Raw genomic sequence first — 19,270 nt, 5'->3', positions numbered from 1 at the left:
TACATAAACAATTCCTCGAAAGCAAAAAGTGGGAAAGTACCTAATTGAATACCTACATCATTCTATTTCTGGCGCTGATAGTGACGCTTTAGCAGAGTGGCGCTGATAGCAGGAAACTAAAATGTTGTCATAACTAAAAACAATGCAGCCATGTTGGAAATATATAATTAAATAATTGAGCTTAAACAGAGCAAGGTAAGTAGGGTAAAAGTCACTGGTGACGGGGACACAGGCCTGCAAGCCAGAAGGCTAATCTAACTCCTGCTTCCCATTTAAACAAGATAGGATTCACTACACCCTACAACCATGCATGCTTCTCAGCACACGATCACTCAGCAAACACACAACCAAAATATAGGACCTGCTGATCAGCGATGCGCCTAACATTCTCTTCATCGTAGAGACCTGGCTCAACCGCTCATCAGCTTCCGACATTGTAGAGCAATGCCAACGGGCTTCAAGATCGCTCAACAGGACAACTTCACAAGCCAGAAGGAGGACTCGCTATCATATCCAAGAAATCCATAAAATCTACAACATTCACAGAGAACACAACCCTATTCACGGAGAACCTGCAATTCAAGCAGAAAATCTCTGAAACTTTACCCTGAATAGAACCCTCACCTACCACCCACCAAGACCTCGAGCCACCTTTACCAACCTCATCACGGACTTCTTCGCTCCACTCACCATTGACTCCAGAGCTTATATTCTTCTCTGTGACCTCAACTTTCACTTGGAAGACCGAAACCACCACTGCTCCACAGCACTCCTTGAGAATTTCAACAACATCAGACTCACCCAACTCTTCTCAGAACCAACACACACCACAGGACATACAATGGATCTGATCTTCGCTAAAAGTGATGGCATCAAACACAACTCAAACACACCACTCACATGGACTGAACACTCCATAATCCACTTCCAAATCAACACAACTGAAGTCAGCACCTCTACCGGGTTCAGAATTCCAATCCTCTGACCCATTAAGATTGCAAGGGAGCAATAAACGCACAATTACAAGTAGTTCTGTGGAAACACAGAGTAATGTTTTGTGGTAATAAGGAGTAATGACACTGGAGATATTTAAGTCAGTTACTGCCACCCCACTTAATGCTGCTGAGGCGTTAGCCTGGATTGTGCAATCCCCAGAGTGTGAGCAGATTGAGTCCCTGATCAAGAGTTTTTGAGTAGTTTTTGTAAAACCTTGATAGACTGAGTCTGTGAAGGAGATTAAGCAAATCTAAACATGAAAGTAAGATTCAGCCCCAGCATAGGAATGAGGTGAGTAAAAGTGATGATCAGCAATTTTGAGGAGTAGCCAGGGTCTCATTTACATGTCTGCTTAGGCGTGGTTTGGTTTGCTTTGAATGGTTGACGTATTTAATGCACAATGGAAGTGAGGCGCTATGCTGAGTTCACAGTGAAGTATGTGGTTTCTGACACAACAGGGGCTAGATAGCTAGTTTGAGACCCTCTATCCAGATGTGCAGCCACTAAAGAGCTGCCGAGGTGGCCACGGTGTGTAGATGTCTTCAGGCACCTCCCATGGTGGGTACGTTACTTGCGCACACGCTCGGTGTAAAGCTAAACTAACTTCATTCTGTTGCTAAGGCATGCTTATCGCATGTCACAGTATGAAAGATTCATGAAGCTGATATTCAACTTTTTTTCACCGTGGTCGGCTCTGATTTACTGGTGTTCGTCAGACCCCATTTAGACACACTGTTACTTGGACCGGTAACAACGTAATATGAGGCACGGGTGACTGTTCTCTCTAATGGTTTCAGTAGATTCTCCTGAAGAAGCGTTTTGCACAGCGCTTTGGGATTCTGCCACAAGTCCGGGTACCGTTATGACTAAGGGCCTGATTTAGAGTTTGCTGTGATGGTACTTGGTCACAATGGTGAAAGCAGATGTTCTGATGCGTCACTTAGAGTCAGGTAGAACTTAAGTATGTCAGCAACAGAGACTAGAGCCGGACAGAGCAGGGACCAGAGTGTGAGAACCTGAGAATTAAGGGTTCAGAGACATCAAAAAACCTGTAGATACCCAGAGCGGTGCCCCTCACACGGTTACTTCCACGTTACTTCTTTTGTTAGCGGCGCAGATACCTCTGTACGGCTTCATGGCACTTGGAACAGGTTCATCTGCTCAGAGCAGAAGACCATACCCCTAAAACATCTGATTGTTGTATTTTTATCAGCCTGTGGAAGGGGGCTGCTGGCTGAGTTTGCGGAGCTGTGGCATCATCAGTAAGTCAGCAGCTGGTACCCCTTTGCATGATGCTAGGGAGGGCCTGTGATGTCACAGGTAATCAGCAGCTGGCACCCCTGGGCATGATGCCAGGGAGGGGCTGTGACATCAGCAGGAAATCAGCATCTGGCATGCCTGGTCATGATGCTGTAGGAGGCTGGCCTGGTTTGTAGTGGGTACCCTGTGTACTTACACCTTACACCAGGTCCAGTTATCTCTTATTAGTGAAATGTAGTAGTGTTCTAGCAGCTTAGGCTGATGGAGATTGCTATAGCAGAGCAGCTTAGGCTGAACTAGGAGTCATTCAAAGCTCCTGCAATACCATTTAGAGTTACACTGTACTCATACACAAGTAAAGACAATACTCCTTCTGGAGGTAAGTATTATACACAATATATGCACTAGACAGCACAATAAGGTAAGTAATTAGTCATAGGATAGTGCAAACAATGGGAAATGCTATAGAATACAATGGGAGAAAATAGGTGTAGAGGCAACACAACCATATTTTAAGAAAGTGGAATGCGAATCACAAATTCCCCCCTTGACAAGTGTAGTGTGTAGAGAATCTCTGGGAGAGTATAAATACAGTAAAGGTAATTAAATTACCCCACCCCAGAGCCCAGGATGTAGGAGTAAATTACTGCAAGTTTCCTTAGGACACACTACAAGTCGTGAGTTATTGCAAGAACCAAGCAAGACTGCAAACAGCAAATGGTGGATTCCTGGACCTGAAGCCCTGCAAAGGAAGGAGACCAAGTCCAGAAGTCGGAAGAAGTTCCAGGAAGGACAGGAGCCCCTGCCAACCCAGAAGAGTGTGGAAAAGAAGAGTCCCCGGTTGGACAACAACTGCAGAAATGCACCCAAGGAAGATGTCAGCGTGTTCCTGCATGATGCAATGGATGTCCCACAAAGAGAAGTTGGATGCAGGTGGGTTTTGGTGCTGGATTCTTCCAACAAGCCTTGGTTTTGGCATTGTCCAGTTTTGCATCAAAATGGCACTATCTGGACCCAGGAGGGACCTGGGGGCCTCAATTCTGTGTGAGGAGGAAGAGGGGGCTCTCAGCACTTAAGAGAGCCCTCAGAACACCAAGCAACACCCACGGGAGTCCCAGGATATGGGGCCAAAGGAGGTGCAAATTGCGGTTGGTGCAGCACTACAAAGGAAGGTCCCACACCGCCGGAGAACAACTCAGCGAGTTGAGCGTCGCAGGATGGAATGCTGAGGATTGGAGTCAGGAATTTTGCAAAGAGTGTACAGAGGCCTTAGGAAGTGAAGAAGACGTAGTGCACAGGGGTACTGTCGTACTCAGGGAAGGCAAGGTCTTACCTCCTGCAAGTTGGGACAGCAGGACCTCAGGACAGTCTGTGTTGATGGGGTCCACCCTCTGTGTTCGAAGGAGCATGCTCGTCACCAGGAGAGGAGTCCAAAGAGAACGAGTCGTCGACTTAGATGGTGCCTGCGTGAGCAGGGAAGTGACTCCGTCACTCCACTGGAGATTTCTTCAGTCCTTCTGGTGCAGGATGAAGACAGGGAGTGCTCAGAGCGTGCTCACCATGGAAACTGTTGCAGTTACTGGCTGCAGCTGAAGTTGCAGAGGAGAAGTAGCCCTTCTGCATACTTTGTTGCTGTTACAGCGGTTCCTGGAGCAGTCTGCGGTCGATCCGAGGTCAGAGGATGAAATAGTATTTGCAGAGGATTCCTGCTGGAAACTTGTAAGTAGAATCTGAAGAGAACCCAGAGGAGAGACCCTAAATAGCCCTGAGAGGGGGATTGGCTACCTTATCAGGTAAGGACCTTTCAGGAGGGGTCTCTGACGTCACTGGCCACTCAAAGGCCTCCACACCTTGGAAAACAAGATGCCAGAGGTCTGGGACACACTGGAGGAGCTCTGGGCACTACCCCTGGGGAGGTGCTGGACAGGGGAGTGGTCACTCCACTTTCCTTTGCCCAGTTTCACGCCAGAGCAGGGACTGGGGGTCCCTGAACTTGTGTAGACTGGCTTATGCAGAAATGGGCACCATCTGTGCCCATGAAAGCATTTCCAGAGGCAGAGGGAAGGCTACCCCTCCCCAGCATGTTACACCTTTTTCAAAAGGGAGAGGGTGTAACACCCTCTCTCTGAGGAAGTCCTTTGTTCTTCCTTCCTGGGCCAAGCCTGGCTGGACCCAAGGAGGGCAGAAACCTGTCTGAGGGGTTGGCAGCAGCTGCAGTGAAACCCCTGAAAAGGCAGTTTGGCAGTACCCGGGTCTGAGCTACAGACCCGTGGGATCATGGGATTGTACCAACAATGCCAGGATGGCATAGAGGGGGCAATTCCATGATCTTAGACATGTTACATGGCCATATTCGGAGTTACCATTGTGAAGCTACACATAGGTAGTGACCTATGTGTAGTGCACGCGTGTAATGGTGTCTCCGCACTCACAAAGTCCGGGGAATTTGCCCTGAACGATGTGGGGGCACCTTGGCTAGTGCCAGGGTGCCCACACACTAGGTAACTTAGCACCCAACCTTTACCAGGTAAAGGTTAGACATATAGGTGACTTATAAGTTACCTAAGTGCAGTGGTAAATGGCTGTGAAATAACGTGGACGTTATTTCACTCAGGCTGCAGTGGCAGGCCTGTGTAAGAATTGTCAGAGCTCCCTATGGGTGGCAAAAGAAATGCTGCAGCCCATAGGGATCTCCTGGAACCCCAATACCCTGGGTACCTCAGTACCATATACTAGGGAATTATAAGGGTGTTCCAGTATGCCAATGTGAATTGGTAAAATTGGTCACTAGCCTGTTAGTGACAATTTGAAAAGAAATGAGAGAGCATAACCACTGAGGTTCTGGATAGCAGAGCCTCAGTGAGACAGTTAGTCATATACACAGGTAACACAGTCAGGCACACTTATGAGCACTGGGGCCCTGGCTGGCAGGGTCCCAGTGACACATACAACTAAAACAACATATATACAGTGAAAAATGGGGCTAACATGCCAGGCAAGATAGTACTTTCCTACATTTACCCTGTAGGGCCGTCAGAGAAGTTTGGCCACAGCGGTGATGGAGTGATCACTGCTGTGGCCAAATGTAAGGTCCAGATAAAGCGGCTGGGCAGAGAACTCTGTTGCCGTTGTGAAGGACTTGCCTCTCTGCAAAATATTAATAAGGCCCTTAGCTCTTGATTTCTTTCAAGTGCTGGTGGGAATTGGTGCAAATGTTAGTTCGAGAGTGGCACAAAATTGCCAAGAACTAGAGCACAATTTACCCAGTCTGGCCCATGAAAACCTAGAGTTCTTTGTTTTCATTTTTTGCAATATCTTCCCCTAAAACAAAAAGATTTAAATAAATACCTGCAAGGGTTAATGAGGGATGTTTGCATCTGAAATCAGAGACAAAAGAACCCCTGAAGAATAAGTAATACACAGTAATACATTCTTTACAGAAAGGAAACCCTCCTCTCTGCTGCTCACATCTCTCAGTGGCGGGGATCCATGACCACTGAAGCCCCTCTCTCCCGGGCGGGGCTCCCTAACGTAATTTATAAGTAATACACAGTAATACATTCTTTACAGGAAGGAAACTCTCCCCTCTGGTGCCCACATCTCTCCAGGTTGGGGCTCTCTCTTTCCTGAAGTAAAATATAAGTAACATACAGTAATACATTCTTTACAGGAAGGAAACCCTCCCCTCTGGTGCCCACATCTCTCCAGGGCGGGGCTCCCTGACCACTGAAGCCTGTCTCAGGTGCTTTAAATTTCTGCTCTCAGCTTCCTACAGTTGACAACCAGAGCTGACAGACACAGGTGCAGTTTGTCACTTCTAGAGCACAATATAATGTGTGTCCGGGTCCTGCTGCTGGCTGTGGTGTTTGTGTGTAATTTGTGGTACTTCACACACCAAGGCGGTCATTACAACATTGGCGGTAAAAGCCGCTTACCACCGTGCAGAAGACCGCCAACACACCGCTGCGGCAGCGGAATTCCGCTACGGTCATGACCCACAGCACGGAATCTGCCAAAATTCAGACGTCCACACAAGTCCGCCACACCAAAGGTCAGTGATAAACTGGCGAAAACAAAACCTCCACCGTCACGCCAACAGAAATACGGCCACACTATCACGACCCACGAATCCACGCGGTGGTCTTTCAACCACAATATTCCATTGGCGGTACACACCGCCGCACTCAAAATACACACACTCTTACAAAACACAGCCACATTGGACAAATCGAAATACACACACCTGATACACACACACACTCCACTCCCACACACCCAATACAATATAAAACACACACCCACATCACCCACAACCCCCTACAACAACAATTACTGAGAGAAGGCCAGAGAGAGACACCACCATCAACAATACTATCATCCACAGGCACACAACACAATCTCCCACATAACTTCTACGCACCTCACACTACACACTACTACATATCAGCACACGTATCACCCCACACACCACCCCACACATCACCTACACCACCCCATGGCACGGCAGGTTCTCGGAGGAGGAGCTCAAGGTCATGGTCGAGGAAATCAACCGGGTAGAGCCACAGCTATTAGGATCACAGGTGCAGCACACCTCAATTGCAAGGAAGATGGAGCTATGGCGAAGAATAGTGGACAGGGTCAACGCAGTGGGACAGCACCCAAGAAATCGGGAGGACATCAGGAAGAGGTGGAACGACCTACGGGGGAAGGTGGGTTCCGTGGTCTCAAGACACCACCTAGTGGTTCAGCGGACTGGCGGCAGACTCCCACCTCCTCCCCCACAACTAACAACATGGGAGGAACAGGTCTTGGTGATTCTGCATCCTGAGGGCCTCACAGGAGTAGGTGGAGGAATGGACTCTGATAAGTCAAATTTTAACTATTACATCCCCCACTCTATCTGCATGCCAGCACATACCCCCACCCTCACCCCCATCACTCCAACTCCTCACAAATGTCCCAACATCACAAACTACACATCCTCATACCAAACACCTAACACCAAAGCATGGACACCCATCACTAAAGCATGCCCACTGCACATACCCATACACCCCACTACAACATTATCACACAAGGTCCCACACAGGAATGCAAGCACTGTGGTACACGGTCACCCACCCATTGCACACCATGCCAAATACAGATGTAATAAACATCCTTTTATACCCCTGCAGGACCCCTACCTAACGTCACCGGACAGGAGGGTCCACACATGTCCACACCACCAACAGAAGAGGCCCACAGTGATGACAGCACCTCTGTCAAACTGGATCTAGATGAGCAGCCAGGCCCATCGGGGACCTCGGGACAGTCGGTTCCCCTCACCCAGTCACAGGTCACCACAGAGCTTCCCCCTCTGGAAACACCAGCACAGCACAGCACCCACCCAGCGGGCCCATACCTCCGTCCCCAGGACACGTCAATCAGCAGTGTGTCCACCACTACAGGGAACCCAGGCTAACCCACCACCCCAACAACAACAGGGACCTGGGGACAGTGGTAGTGGGCACACAGTCCAGGGGACGGAGGCCCACGAACACAGGGGAACTGGGAGGGTTGCTGTGCAACAGAGGGCGGACAGGCCCAGGGAACCCACTCTCAATGAGGCCCTCTCCAACATCATGGGAGCCTACCACCACTCCCAGGAGACGATGGCAACGGTACTGGCCAAGTTTCAGAAGACCCAGTGCCTGCAGGAAGAACAGTATTTGGGCTTCATGGAGGAACTCCGATCCATCAATTCCACCCTGGGCACCATCATAGGGGTGCTGAAGGAAGTCCTCAACACCAGGAGGGACACTGTGGCACTACAAGGGGCCCCTGACACTAGACTGGATGATGAACTGCCCACCACCTCCGCTGGCGCTAGTGGACAGGAGGCACCGCCACACCAGAACCCCACCCCCTGCAGAGGGAGAACCACCCCGCAAATGGTCCCTGAGATCCAGGACAAAGACAGAGAACGATGCCAAGAACTCCGCCAAGAAATGAGACCACCCCGATTGTCATCCTACTGTCCCACTTTGTCACCCTGTCCATCCTTAAACTGCCCCAGCTCCACTTCCTATGCCCATTTGGGCAATGCACCTGTGAGACTAATAGACTGGACTCTGACATGGACATAACTCCTGCATTACCACTCACCATTTTGCTCCCCCCTCCAATATTGAGCACTAAAATAAACACCCTTAAAGCACAAAACAAACTGGAGTCAGTCTCTGATTTCGGAATTCTGTATTAGCAATTACTGTGGCAAAAAGCTCTTTCATTTGTGATGTCAACATGCCTATGTGACACAACTCTAGTCCATGAGGAATCAAAGCAGATGTCACACATTGAGACCCACATCTGTGAAAATTGTAAGGGAAAGTGACAACTCAGTGACCATACACTGGGTGAAAACGACAGAAAGTGGAGAGGTAGTAGTGTTTAAGTACATGCAGTAGGCATGTTTGTATTCTTACCTGTGTTTCACTGGAAATATTGCTGGATCACTGAGTCCCTGTTGTCCATGTCTTCTTCTTCTGCTTCTTCGTCTTCACTGTCAACAGGCTCCACAGCTGCAACAACACCGCAATCTGGACCATCCTCCTGCAGAAAAGGCACCTGTTGTTGCAAAGCCAAGTTGTGAAGCATATAGCAGGCCACGATGACCTGGCACACCTTCTTTGGTGAGTAGAACAGGGATCCACCTGTCATATGGAGGCACCTGAACCTGGCATTCATGAGGCAGAAGGTCCGTTCGATCACCCTCCTAGTTTGCCCATGTGCCTCATTGTAGCGTTCCTCTGCCCTTGTCCTGGGATTCTTCACTGCGGTAAGTAGCCATGACAGGTTGGGGTAACCAGAGTCACCTGCAAATGGCGAGGGACAACTGTTAGACACACTCTAACCTGTAGGGATATCCCCAGACCCAGACAACCATTCCCACTCTCTTCCTTTCAGGTGCTCACCTAGTAGCCACACACAGTGCCTCTGGAGTTGACCCATCACATAAGGGATGCTGCATAAGACGTCATGCACTGAGCCAGGGAACTTGGCATTCACATGGGAAATGTACTGGTCGGCCAAACATACCATCTGTACATTCATCGAATGATAACTCTTCCGGTTTCTGTACACCTGTTCACTCCTGTGGGGGGGGGACCAAAGCCACACGGGTCCCATCAATGGCACCTATGATGTTGGGGATATGTCCCAGGGCATAGAAATCAACTTTCACTGTAGGCAAATCCTCCACCTGAGGGAAAACGCTGTAGCTCCGCATGTGTTGCAGCAGGGCAAACAACACTCTGGAGAACACATTGGAAAACATAGACTGGGACATCTCTGATGCTATGACCACTGTTGTTTGAAATGACCCACTTGCAAGGAAATGGAGCACTGACAGCACCTGCACTTGAGGGGGGTTCCTGTGGGATGGCGGATAGCTGACATCAGGTCTGGCTCCAGCTGGGTACACAGTTCCTGGATTGTGGCACGGTCAAGCCTGTAGGTGATGATCACATGTCTTTCCTCCATTGTCGACAGGTCCACCAAAGGTCGCTACACCGGAGGATGCTGCCATCTCCTCACATGTCCCAACGGACGGTGGCTATGAAGGACAACAGCGAGCACAGAGTCAAACAACTCAGATGTACGTACCCACAGCTTACACAGAACACGATTCCTAATCCAAAAAGTGGCCTGAATGTGTGTTGAGTCTAGGCATAGGTATGTGTGACGCAGTTAAAAATTAAGCCATGTGGGCCCCTGAAATGGCGGCTGCCTGACCTGTAAAGTGTGACAATGGGATGTGAGGTAACTGCGCTGGCGTTGTACACCGTCGCGGTAGGCGGTCGAAGACCGCAGCGCAATTCTGCATTGGTTAACATTGGGCCCTATGGGTGCCAGGAGCCAATGACGATGTACGCCGGCGGTGACAGTACGCACCGCCGCGGATGTGACCGCCATTTTCTATCTGTTGAATCACTCAATACCTGATCTTCGACAGGAGAGGACCTACACTGCAAGTGCTGCTGTGACCTCGGTCTGGAAGAGACAATGGCTCGAGTGCCTGGGGAAAGGGCCCCTGTCTTCACATCTGAGGACTTGGAGAAACTCGTGGATGGGGTCCTCCCCCAGTACACAGTACTCTACGGTCCTCCAGACAAACAGGTAAGCACACTGGGAGCATGCTGTATGGGCTATGCCTGTTTGGAGAGGGCTGGATGTAAGAAGGAAGGGGGGAGAGTGCGGCGTGCATGAAACGACGGTGACTGCATGTGCCACATGCCAAGGGTAGGGATGGGGGCCCATGACTGTGACTGTGCATTTGGTAATAAGTTTCTCTTCCCCCTGTACAAATCATGTAGGTCAGCACCCACCAGAAAAAAGATATTTGGCATGCCATCGCCAAGGACGTCCGGACCCTGTGGGTCTACCACAGACGGAGCACCCACTGTTGTAAAAGATGGGAGGACACTCGCCGCTGGAGCAAGAAGACGGCGGAGGCTCAGCTGGGGATGGCCTCCCAACGTGGGAAAGGTGCCCGTCGCACCATGACCCCCCTGATGTTCAGGATCCTGGCAGTGGTGTACCCGAAGTTGGATGGGCGCTTGAGGGCATCACAGTAGCCACAAGGGGGTGAGTACACTCTCATCCTGCTGATTTTGCTTGCAGTGGAGGGGTCTGGGTGGGGGAGGTGGGCTGTGGGTTTTCCTAGGCCAGGGTGATTTAGTAGGCAAGGTACCTCCGTAAGGCAGCCCATGTGGCACCCCACCCCACCTCTGTTAAGTGCAAAGTACACATAGTCATGCCCCTGTGTCATCCATGTGTGCAGATGTCATCCATAGCCTACTAGGCCATTTCCCTGGAACTGAACAGTAGAGCCCAAGAGCGCGGCCTGGTGCAAGGGGCTTCTGTGTCTGTCGTGTCCTCCAACGGTAATTCCATTCATAGCGGTAATGCATGCACTCAACATGTCTTTCTTCTGTCGTTCCCCCCCTTTTTGTGGTCTCCCTGTTCTTGTGTGCATTAGCATCATCAGGCGGAGGAGCAGTGGCACCGGAGCAGGAGGGAGCTGCATCCCACATGGCCCTGGAGGGCGAGACTACGGACTCGGAGTTCACCAGTGGGACAGAGGGCGAGGGGAGCTCCACGGTGGGGACAGGAGCTGAGACCAGTGACACAGACTCGTCCTCTGATGGGAGCTCCCTACCAGCACCGCCCTCCCAGCAGCCCCTCAGTCTTCGCCCCTTGCCCGCTCACCCAGGAGGGTGGGCATCTCCTTCGCTCCAGGCACCTCAGGCCCTGCCCCAGTCACCCCTGCTGCCCTCAGTGAGGAGGCCATTGATCTCCTCAGGTCCCTCACTGTTGGGCAGTCTGCCATTTTGAATGCCATCCAGCGAGTAGAAAGGCAGTTGCAACAAACTAAAGCATTCCTGGAGGGCATTCATTCTGGTCAGGCGGCCCTTCAGCGAGCTTTTCAGACTCTGGCCTCAGCACTGATGACAGCCATTGTCCCCATCTCTAGCCTCCCCCCTCCAACTTTCCCCACCCCGACCCAATCCCCTGTACCCCAGCCTCTCCCAAGCACACCTTCAGACCAGCATGCACACACGTCAACATACAAGGGAAACTCTAGCAAACATAAGCACCACACATCCCACAGCACTCACGCAAGCATCACACACATGCAGAAACACCAACATCCACTGCCTCCACTGTGTCCCCCTCCTCCTCATCTCCCTCCTCCCTCCCAGTCTCGTCTCCACTCACACCTGCATGCACTACATCTACAGCCACTACTGCCATCACCAGCACACCCACCACCACACCCCGCTCACGTGCAGTCACCACCCCCACTACCATTCACACGTCCCCTGTGTCCTGTCCCAGTGTGTCTGTGACGCCACCTCCCAAGATACACAAACGCAGGCACACACCCACCCAACAGCCATCCACCTCACGACAGCCTCCAGCGCATGCACCTTCAACCAAAGTCACCAAACAAACACCTCCTACAACCACAACCTCTTCCTCCACTCCCAACCCCCACCCAGCTACCCGTCCCAGTGTCTCCCAAAAACTTTTCCTGTCCAACCTTGACCTCTTTCCCACACCTCCCCCACCCCGTCGGACTCCTGGGTCCCGAACTAGCACCTCAGCCACAACGTCTCCGGGACCAGTGGTGCCTGTAGTCACCGGAATCTGGAGTGCACCGGCCACCAGGGCAGCCAGTGTGGCACAGAGCCACAGCACAGACAGTCCCCCACCTGTGAAGCATCAGAAGTTGGCCAGTGCCCGGCGGGAGATGGGGAAGACTCCAGCCACCAAAGCTGCTCCCAGGGGTCCCGGTGGGAGTGTGGAGTCAGCTGTGACACCTTCCAAGGTGGGGGAGGGCCACAAGAAAGCAGGAAAGTCTGGGAAGAGCAACACGGCGGAGGAGACCGGCATCATCCCCGCTGCCCAGGAGGCCACAGCCATCATCCCCGCTGCCCAGGAGCCCACAGCCATCATCCCCGCTGAGCTAGAGAGGACCGCCAGCACAAGCCCCGCTGGGACAGAGAGGACGTCCAGCACAAGCCCCGATGGGCTTGAGAGGACTGCCAGCACAAGCCCCGCTGGGAGGACTGCCAGCACAAGCCCCGCTGGGACAGAGAGGACCACCAGCAGCTGAGTCACTCCAAAGGAGCCCGCCGCCTCAAGCACCGCTGAACAGGGCACCACTGCTTCAAGCACCGCTGAACAGGGCACCGCTGTCTCAAGCACCGCTGAACAGGGCACCGCCGCTCCAAGCACCGCTGAACAGGGCACCGCCGTCTCAAGCACCGCTGAACAGGGCACCGCCGTCTCAAGCACCGCTGAACAGGGCACCGCCGCTCCAAGCACCGCTGAGCAGGGCACCACCGCTCCAAGCACCCGCTGGCTTTTGAGCGACAAGGGCACTGACGCTACTGAGTCCGTCACAGGCAGAATGAAGCACTCTGGGCATAAAGCCTCATCCAGAACCAGTGGAGAGATACATCCACTACCTCTGTCCTTAACAGGATGAAGCACTCGGGGCACAAAGCCCCCTCCAGAACCAGTGGAGAGATCCATCCACTACCTCTATCCTTAGCAGGATGAAGCACTCTGGGCACAAAGCCCTCTCCAGAACCAGTGGAGAGATCCATCCACTACCTCTGTCCTTAGCAGGATGAAGCACTCTGGGCACAAAGCTTCCCCCAGAACCAGTGGAGACTGTTATCCACTTGAGAGACTGTGGCTTTGCACTACCCAGGATTTAAAAGTGGGCAAACCACCCACTGTAGAGACTTGAGAGACTGTGGGTTTGCACTCCCCAGGATTTAACAGTGGGCAACCCACCCACTGTAGAGACTTGAGAGTCTGTGGCTTTGCACTCCCCAGGATATGGCAGTGGGCAACCCACCCACTGTAGAGACTTGAGAGACTGTGGCTTTGCACTCCCCAGGATTGAATAGTGGGCATGTGGCCCTCTTATGGATTTGGCATCGTGCACTCAACCGGCTGAGGTGCCCCCCTTTCCCTCCCCCTGAGGTACTTGTTTTCTTGCTCTCTGATGCCCCTGCAGTGTTCTCTTCGTCATGGTCGGGGATCTTGTGTGGGCCTCGCCCATACCGTGTGGGCCCAGTGTTCCACGGACTTAATTGGTGCACTACCTGGACTACTATGCTTGGTGTATATTTTGTTAATGGTGTATATATATTTTTTTGCATACTTGCTTTTAATATATTTCTATGGTTACACTCATTTCCTTTTGTCTTTGCATTCTTCCGGGGGGCTAGGGGGTGTAGCTAACATGTATAAATATGTATTAGTGTGTGTGTTGTAGTGGGTGAGGGTGGGGGTGGGGGTATTGCTTGTGTGTGTCCCTGTTTTTTCCCTCCCCCCTCCTGTGTCGTAGGTGCAGTACTCACCGTGGTCTTCGCCGCCGACATTCGTGCTCCTGGTAGAGGAGCAGGAAGACTATTGGAGGGAGAATTTGGAGTTCCAGCTCCATGGTGTCCTAGTTCCTCGTGGGGTGTGTAGAGGTGAGCGTTTTCCCTTCGAAATCCTGTTTCCGCCATGTTATTATCCGCAGTGAATCTGCCCCAGAAAAGGTGGCGGATTGGCACGTTGTGATACTGTGTGCGGTACTTTGTCCTCCGCCTGTCTGTTGGTGGTGACTGCAGCGCTGTTTGTTTGTACCGCCGTGGCGGTCGGAGTGTTAAAGTGGCTGTCTCTGTTGGCGGTTTCCACCACGGTCGTAATTGCAAATTTTTTACCGGCGGCCTGTTGGCGGTCTTACCGCCACTTTAACACCGACCCCCACGGTTGTAATGACCACCCAAGTGTTACACAAGGAAGCACCTGTGTACCGTGGTGGGATTTAGTGACATGTTCTGCTTTATTTCATGCCATGTCTTGTGCACGCATCCAGTATATAGATATACTTGGGCAAATATATTTAATGTTTTACAGAACACCCTTATAATTTACCTTTTATTTTTTTCAACAGGTGCAGAAACCAGTAACCAGGTCCTGAAGCCTCTGACACTGGACGTCACTGAGGGGAGATGGTGGAGGTCACCTGTAGCCACAGAATCCGTAGCATAAACACTCTTTTCTGGTACAAGCACCGGCCTGGGGGGTCCCCCAAGCTCCTGATTTCGGGGTACAGCTCTAATGAGACCATTGGTGGCCTCTTGTTGTACATCACCAAGGAACATGTGTCCACCACTCTAAGGATCCGCGGAACTGGAGTGAGGGACGCTGCTTTGTATTACTGTGGTGTGACGGACACAGTCAGGGAAATGAGGGGAAACCTGCACAAAAACATGTGCGGAGAACTGAGGGCAGGAGCAACCCTGGAGTGTGTGTCTCTAGTGCCACCTGGTGGAATAATGTTTATAAATACTCAATAAGAGGCATTGACATAAACAGAAGGTGACTCTATGTGGCTTAGTAAATCTGACTTAAGGGCTTGTGCTGCCTTGTGTCAACATGTGTGACGCAAGAGTAATGCAAACCCTTGATAAATCTGGGCGTCAGTGTTCACACTAATGACACGTACGGAACTGAATTTTGTTTCTATGTCTTAAATTGGTTAATAAAACAAGCCTAGTACTACAGAACAATTGTTTACAACTAACACTGGATGAAAAAGACACAAAGGGGGTCATTCCGACCCTGGCGGTCATGGACGCCAGGGCCGGGGACCTCGGATGCACCGCCAACAGGCTGGCGGTGCATCCATGGGCATTCTGACTGCGGCGGTACAGCCGTGGTCAGAAACGGGAAACCGGCGGTGTCCCGCCGGTTTCCCGCTGCCCTAGGGAATCCTCCATGGCGGCGCTGCTTGCAGCGCCGCCTTGGGGATTCCGACCCCCTTACCGCCATCCTGTTCCTGGCGGTTTTCACCGCCAGGAACAGGATGGCGGTAACTGGTGTCGTGGGGCCCCTGGGGGCCCCACAAAGATTTTCAGTGTCTGCCAAGCAGACACTGAAAATCGTGACGGGTGCCACTGCACCCGTCGCACGCCTTCAACTCCGCCGGCTCCATTCGGAGCCGGCTTCCTCGTTGAAGGCGCTTTCCCACTGGGCTGGCGGGCGGCCTTCTGGCGGTCGCCCGCCAGCCCAGCGGGAAAGCCAGAATGGCCGCCGCGGTCATTCGGCGGCTCCCGCCGGCCCTGCGGTTACCGCAGCCGGCGGGAGTCAGAATGACCCCCAAAGTGCCAGCCACATGAATGAAGCATTGAAAAAGACTGTTTTTCTTTCTGTATTAGTGAAATTCCTTTTTCATTGTGAGAGTTTGTTAAAGTATTTTTGTGAATGGGTGAATGTAAGAATGGGTCAAAGGTGATTTAAAGTAGCATTTAATTTACAGGTATTGGACACATGTAGTGCACTTGACTAGGGGCTTATAAGTAAATTAAATAAGCCAATTGGGTATGAGCCAATGTCACCATGTTTTAGGGAGAGAGCATATGCACTTTAGCACTGAGTAGCAGTGGTAAAGTGTGCAGCGTCCTAAAGCCAGCACAAATGAGGTTAGAAATATAGGAGGAGGAAGGCAAAACGTTTTGGGGGTGACCCTGCAGCAAGATCATTTCCAACATATCCCCCTTCCAGCCTAAAGCCAGGGTAGGCTAATCAACACTCTGATGGACTTCCCTGCTTAAGGCGAAAGAACATGAACAATGGCCCACTACTGCATGGGCACGTGCCAGTTCTATGCCTTTCTGACTCAATGAGGCTGCTCTGTCTATACTCTCTGGGGCCACTGAACTGACCCATGGGGAACCCTTCTCCTCATCTGGGTACCCCATCTGTGAAGCTCCTAACTTTAATTTGCTCACAGATGCAACCCAATATGCAGACAGTACCACCATGGCCAGCAAAGTGATGTGGCCCGTTCCACCCTGGGGGTCTAACTTCTGTCCCCAACCCAGGGAAATCTCCGTCCACAAGGAAAGTAACCAACAGATGCCACTGACAGCTGTCATTGTGAGGAGCCAGGCCCAGACCATCCACTGCTAAGTGGTGGCCCTGAGTGGGGCCTTTGGAGGAGCTTCTCCTCCAACCCGGGGGCTGGTACGAAACTCCAAAGTGGCTTCTGAGGCATCTCAGAATGGGGGGGGAGTAGCTCCAGGGGTCTTGCACCCCTTCTCCATTCTCACCAGTTCAGGGGTGGGACCCTGATACTGGTCACTCAGCCCAGGGTCTGTACCCTGAGGCTGAACAGGGGACAAGGTTGAGTACTCCCTCACCTTACCTCCACATCTGGGCTCACGTACCCTCCTCTGGGGAGTGGTATTGGCAGACATCTGAACTGTCAGGGTGCCCGTAGGGGTCAACCCTCTCAGTTCTCCTGACACTAGTGGTAACATATTCCCCAGAATGCAGTCAATGGGCAGCTGGGGACTAACTATGACCTGCCTCTGGGTCACCTCCCCACCCCACTCCAGGGACACCAGGGCCATGGTGCAGAAGAAATCCTCCCCAATGGCTGGAGTCACTCTACACACCTGGCCAGTGTACTGCTCTAGTGAAACTAGTCTCTCCACCATCATGGTAAGACTAGCCCCTGTGTCCCTCAGAGCGGTGACTGGGACCCCATTCACTCCCATCTGGTGGAACGGATGACTCCCACCCTCAGGGATCCCCAGCTTACCCTCTGAGTCCACCTCCCAACTGAAGGAGATGGAGGCATGGTCTACAATCTGCATATGGATACTACTTTCCCTTAAGGCCACATTGGCCACCCCTGTAGAGGTCCCACCAGTGGGTGATTTTTTTGAACAGACAGAGTCCCCTTTCCTGTGGCCTAGCTGGGCACACTCAAAGCAGCGGGGTTGGGCATCGGATGCTTTGGCTCACCCCCCACTAGAACCACCACCCTGTTTCTCAGATGGGACATTGGAACCCGTCCCTCCCCCCTTACTCTGGGACTTGTCTGGGTCATCTTTAATCTTCCCCTCACTCATTTGGGGGGACCCGGTACAACCCTTCTTGGTGTCACTCCCAGGTACCTTTTTGGACACTCTGGTGCTAATCCTGGTATCAGTCAGCTTACTGTCAACCAGGTGCTGGTGCAACTCTGTGGAAAATGTACTGAGCAATATGCTATCTCAGAATTAAATTAAATAACCCTGTGTAATCGTTTACTTTACTGCTCCGCACTCCATTCAGTGCCTTACAGGAGAAATCAAATAAGCCTACCTAGTTCTGTGTGGAGAGTTTGGTGCTGTCCCTGAACCTCTGATGGTACTTCTCAGGTGTCAGCCCAAACTTGGCAATCATAGCAGTTCTCATGGGTTGTAGGAAGGTAGCCTCTTTCTAGCCTTGTTACCCCCACTTTTGGCCTGTTTGGGAGTTTATGTCAAGGTGTTGTTACTGTCTCACTGGGATCCTGCTAGCCAGGACCCCAGTGCTCATAGTGAAAACCCTATTTTGTCAGTGTGTTTTATATGTCTCACTGGGACCCTGCTAGCCAGGGCTCTAGTGCTCATAGGGTGTGGCCCGAATGTGTTTCCTGTGTGGTGCCTAACTGTGTCACTGAGGCTCTGCTAACCAGAACCTCAGTGCTTATGCTCTCTCTGCCTCTAAATTTGTCACTACAGGCTAGTGACCATTTTGACCAATTCTGATTGGCACACTGGGACACCCTTATAATTCTCTAGTCTATGGTACTGAGGTACCCAGGGTATTGGGGTTCCAGGAGATCCCTATGGGCTGCAGCATTTCTTTTTCCACCCATAGGGAGATCTGCCACTGCAGCCTGACTGAAATAACGTCCACGTTATTTCACAGCCATTTTACAATGCACTTCAGTAACTTATAAGTCACCTATACGTCTAACCCTCACCTAGTGAAGGCTAGGTGCAAAGTTACTAAGTGTGAGGGCACCCTGGCACTAGCCAAGGTGCCCCCACATTGTTCAGAGCAATTCCCCCGGACTTTGTGAGTGCGGAGACACCATTACACGCGTGCACTTCATAAAGGTCAATACCTGTAGGAAAGTACCATCTTGCCTGGCATGTTACCCCCATTTTCACTGTATGTATGTATGTTTTAGCCCTTATGTCACTGGGATCCTGCTAGACAGGACCCCAGTGCTCATAGTATGTGCCCTGTATGTGTTCCCTGTGTGGTGCCTAACTGTATCACTGAGGCTCTGCTTTCTAAATTTGTCACTGCAGGCTAGTGACTAAATTTACCAATTCTCATTGGCAAACTGGTACACCTATGTAATTCCCTTGTATATGGTACTAAGGTACCCAGGGTATTGGGGTTCCAGGAGATCCCTATGGGCTGCAGCATTTCTTTTGCCACCCATAGGGAGCTCAGACAATTCCTACACAGGCCTGCCACTGCAGCCTGAGTGAAATAACGTCCACGTTATTTCACAGCCATTTTTCACTGCACATAAGTAACTTATAAGTCACATACATATGTCTAACCTTCACTTGGTGAAGGTTGGGTGCCAAGTTACTTATTGTGTGGGCACCCTGGCACTAGCCAAGGT

Source organism: Pleurodeles waltl, chromosome 2_1 (assembly GCF_031143425.1).
Source record: "Pleurodeles waltl isolate 20211129_DDA chromosome 2_1, aPleWal1.hap1.20221129, whole genome shotgun sequence".
NCBI classification, from domain to species: domain Eukaryota; kingdom Metazoa; phylum Chordata; class Amphibia; order Caudata; family Salamandridae; genus Pleurodeles; species Pleurodeles waltl.
This window is presented reverse-complemented; position numbering follows the sequence as displayed.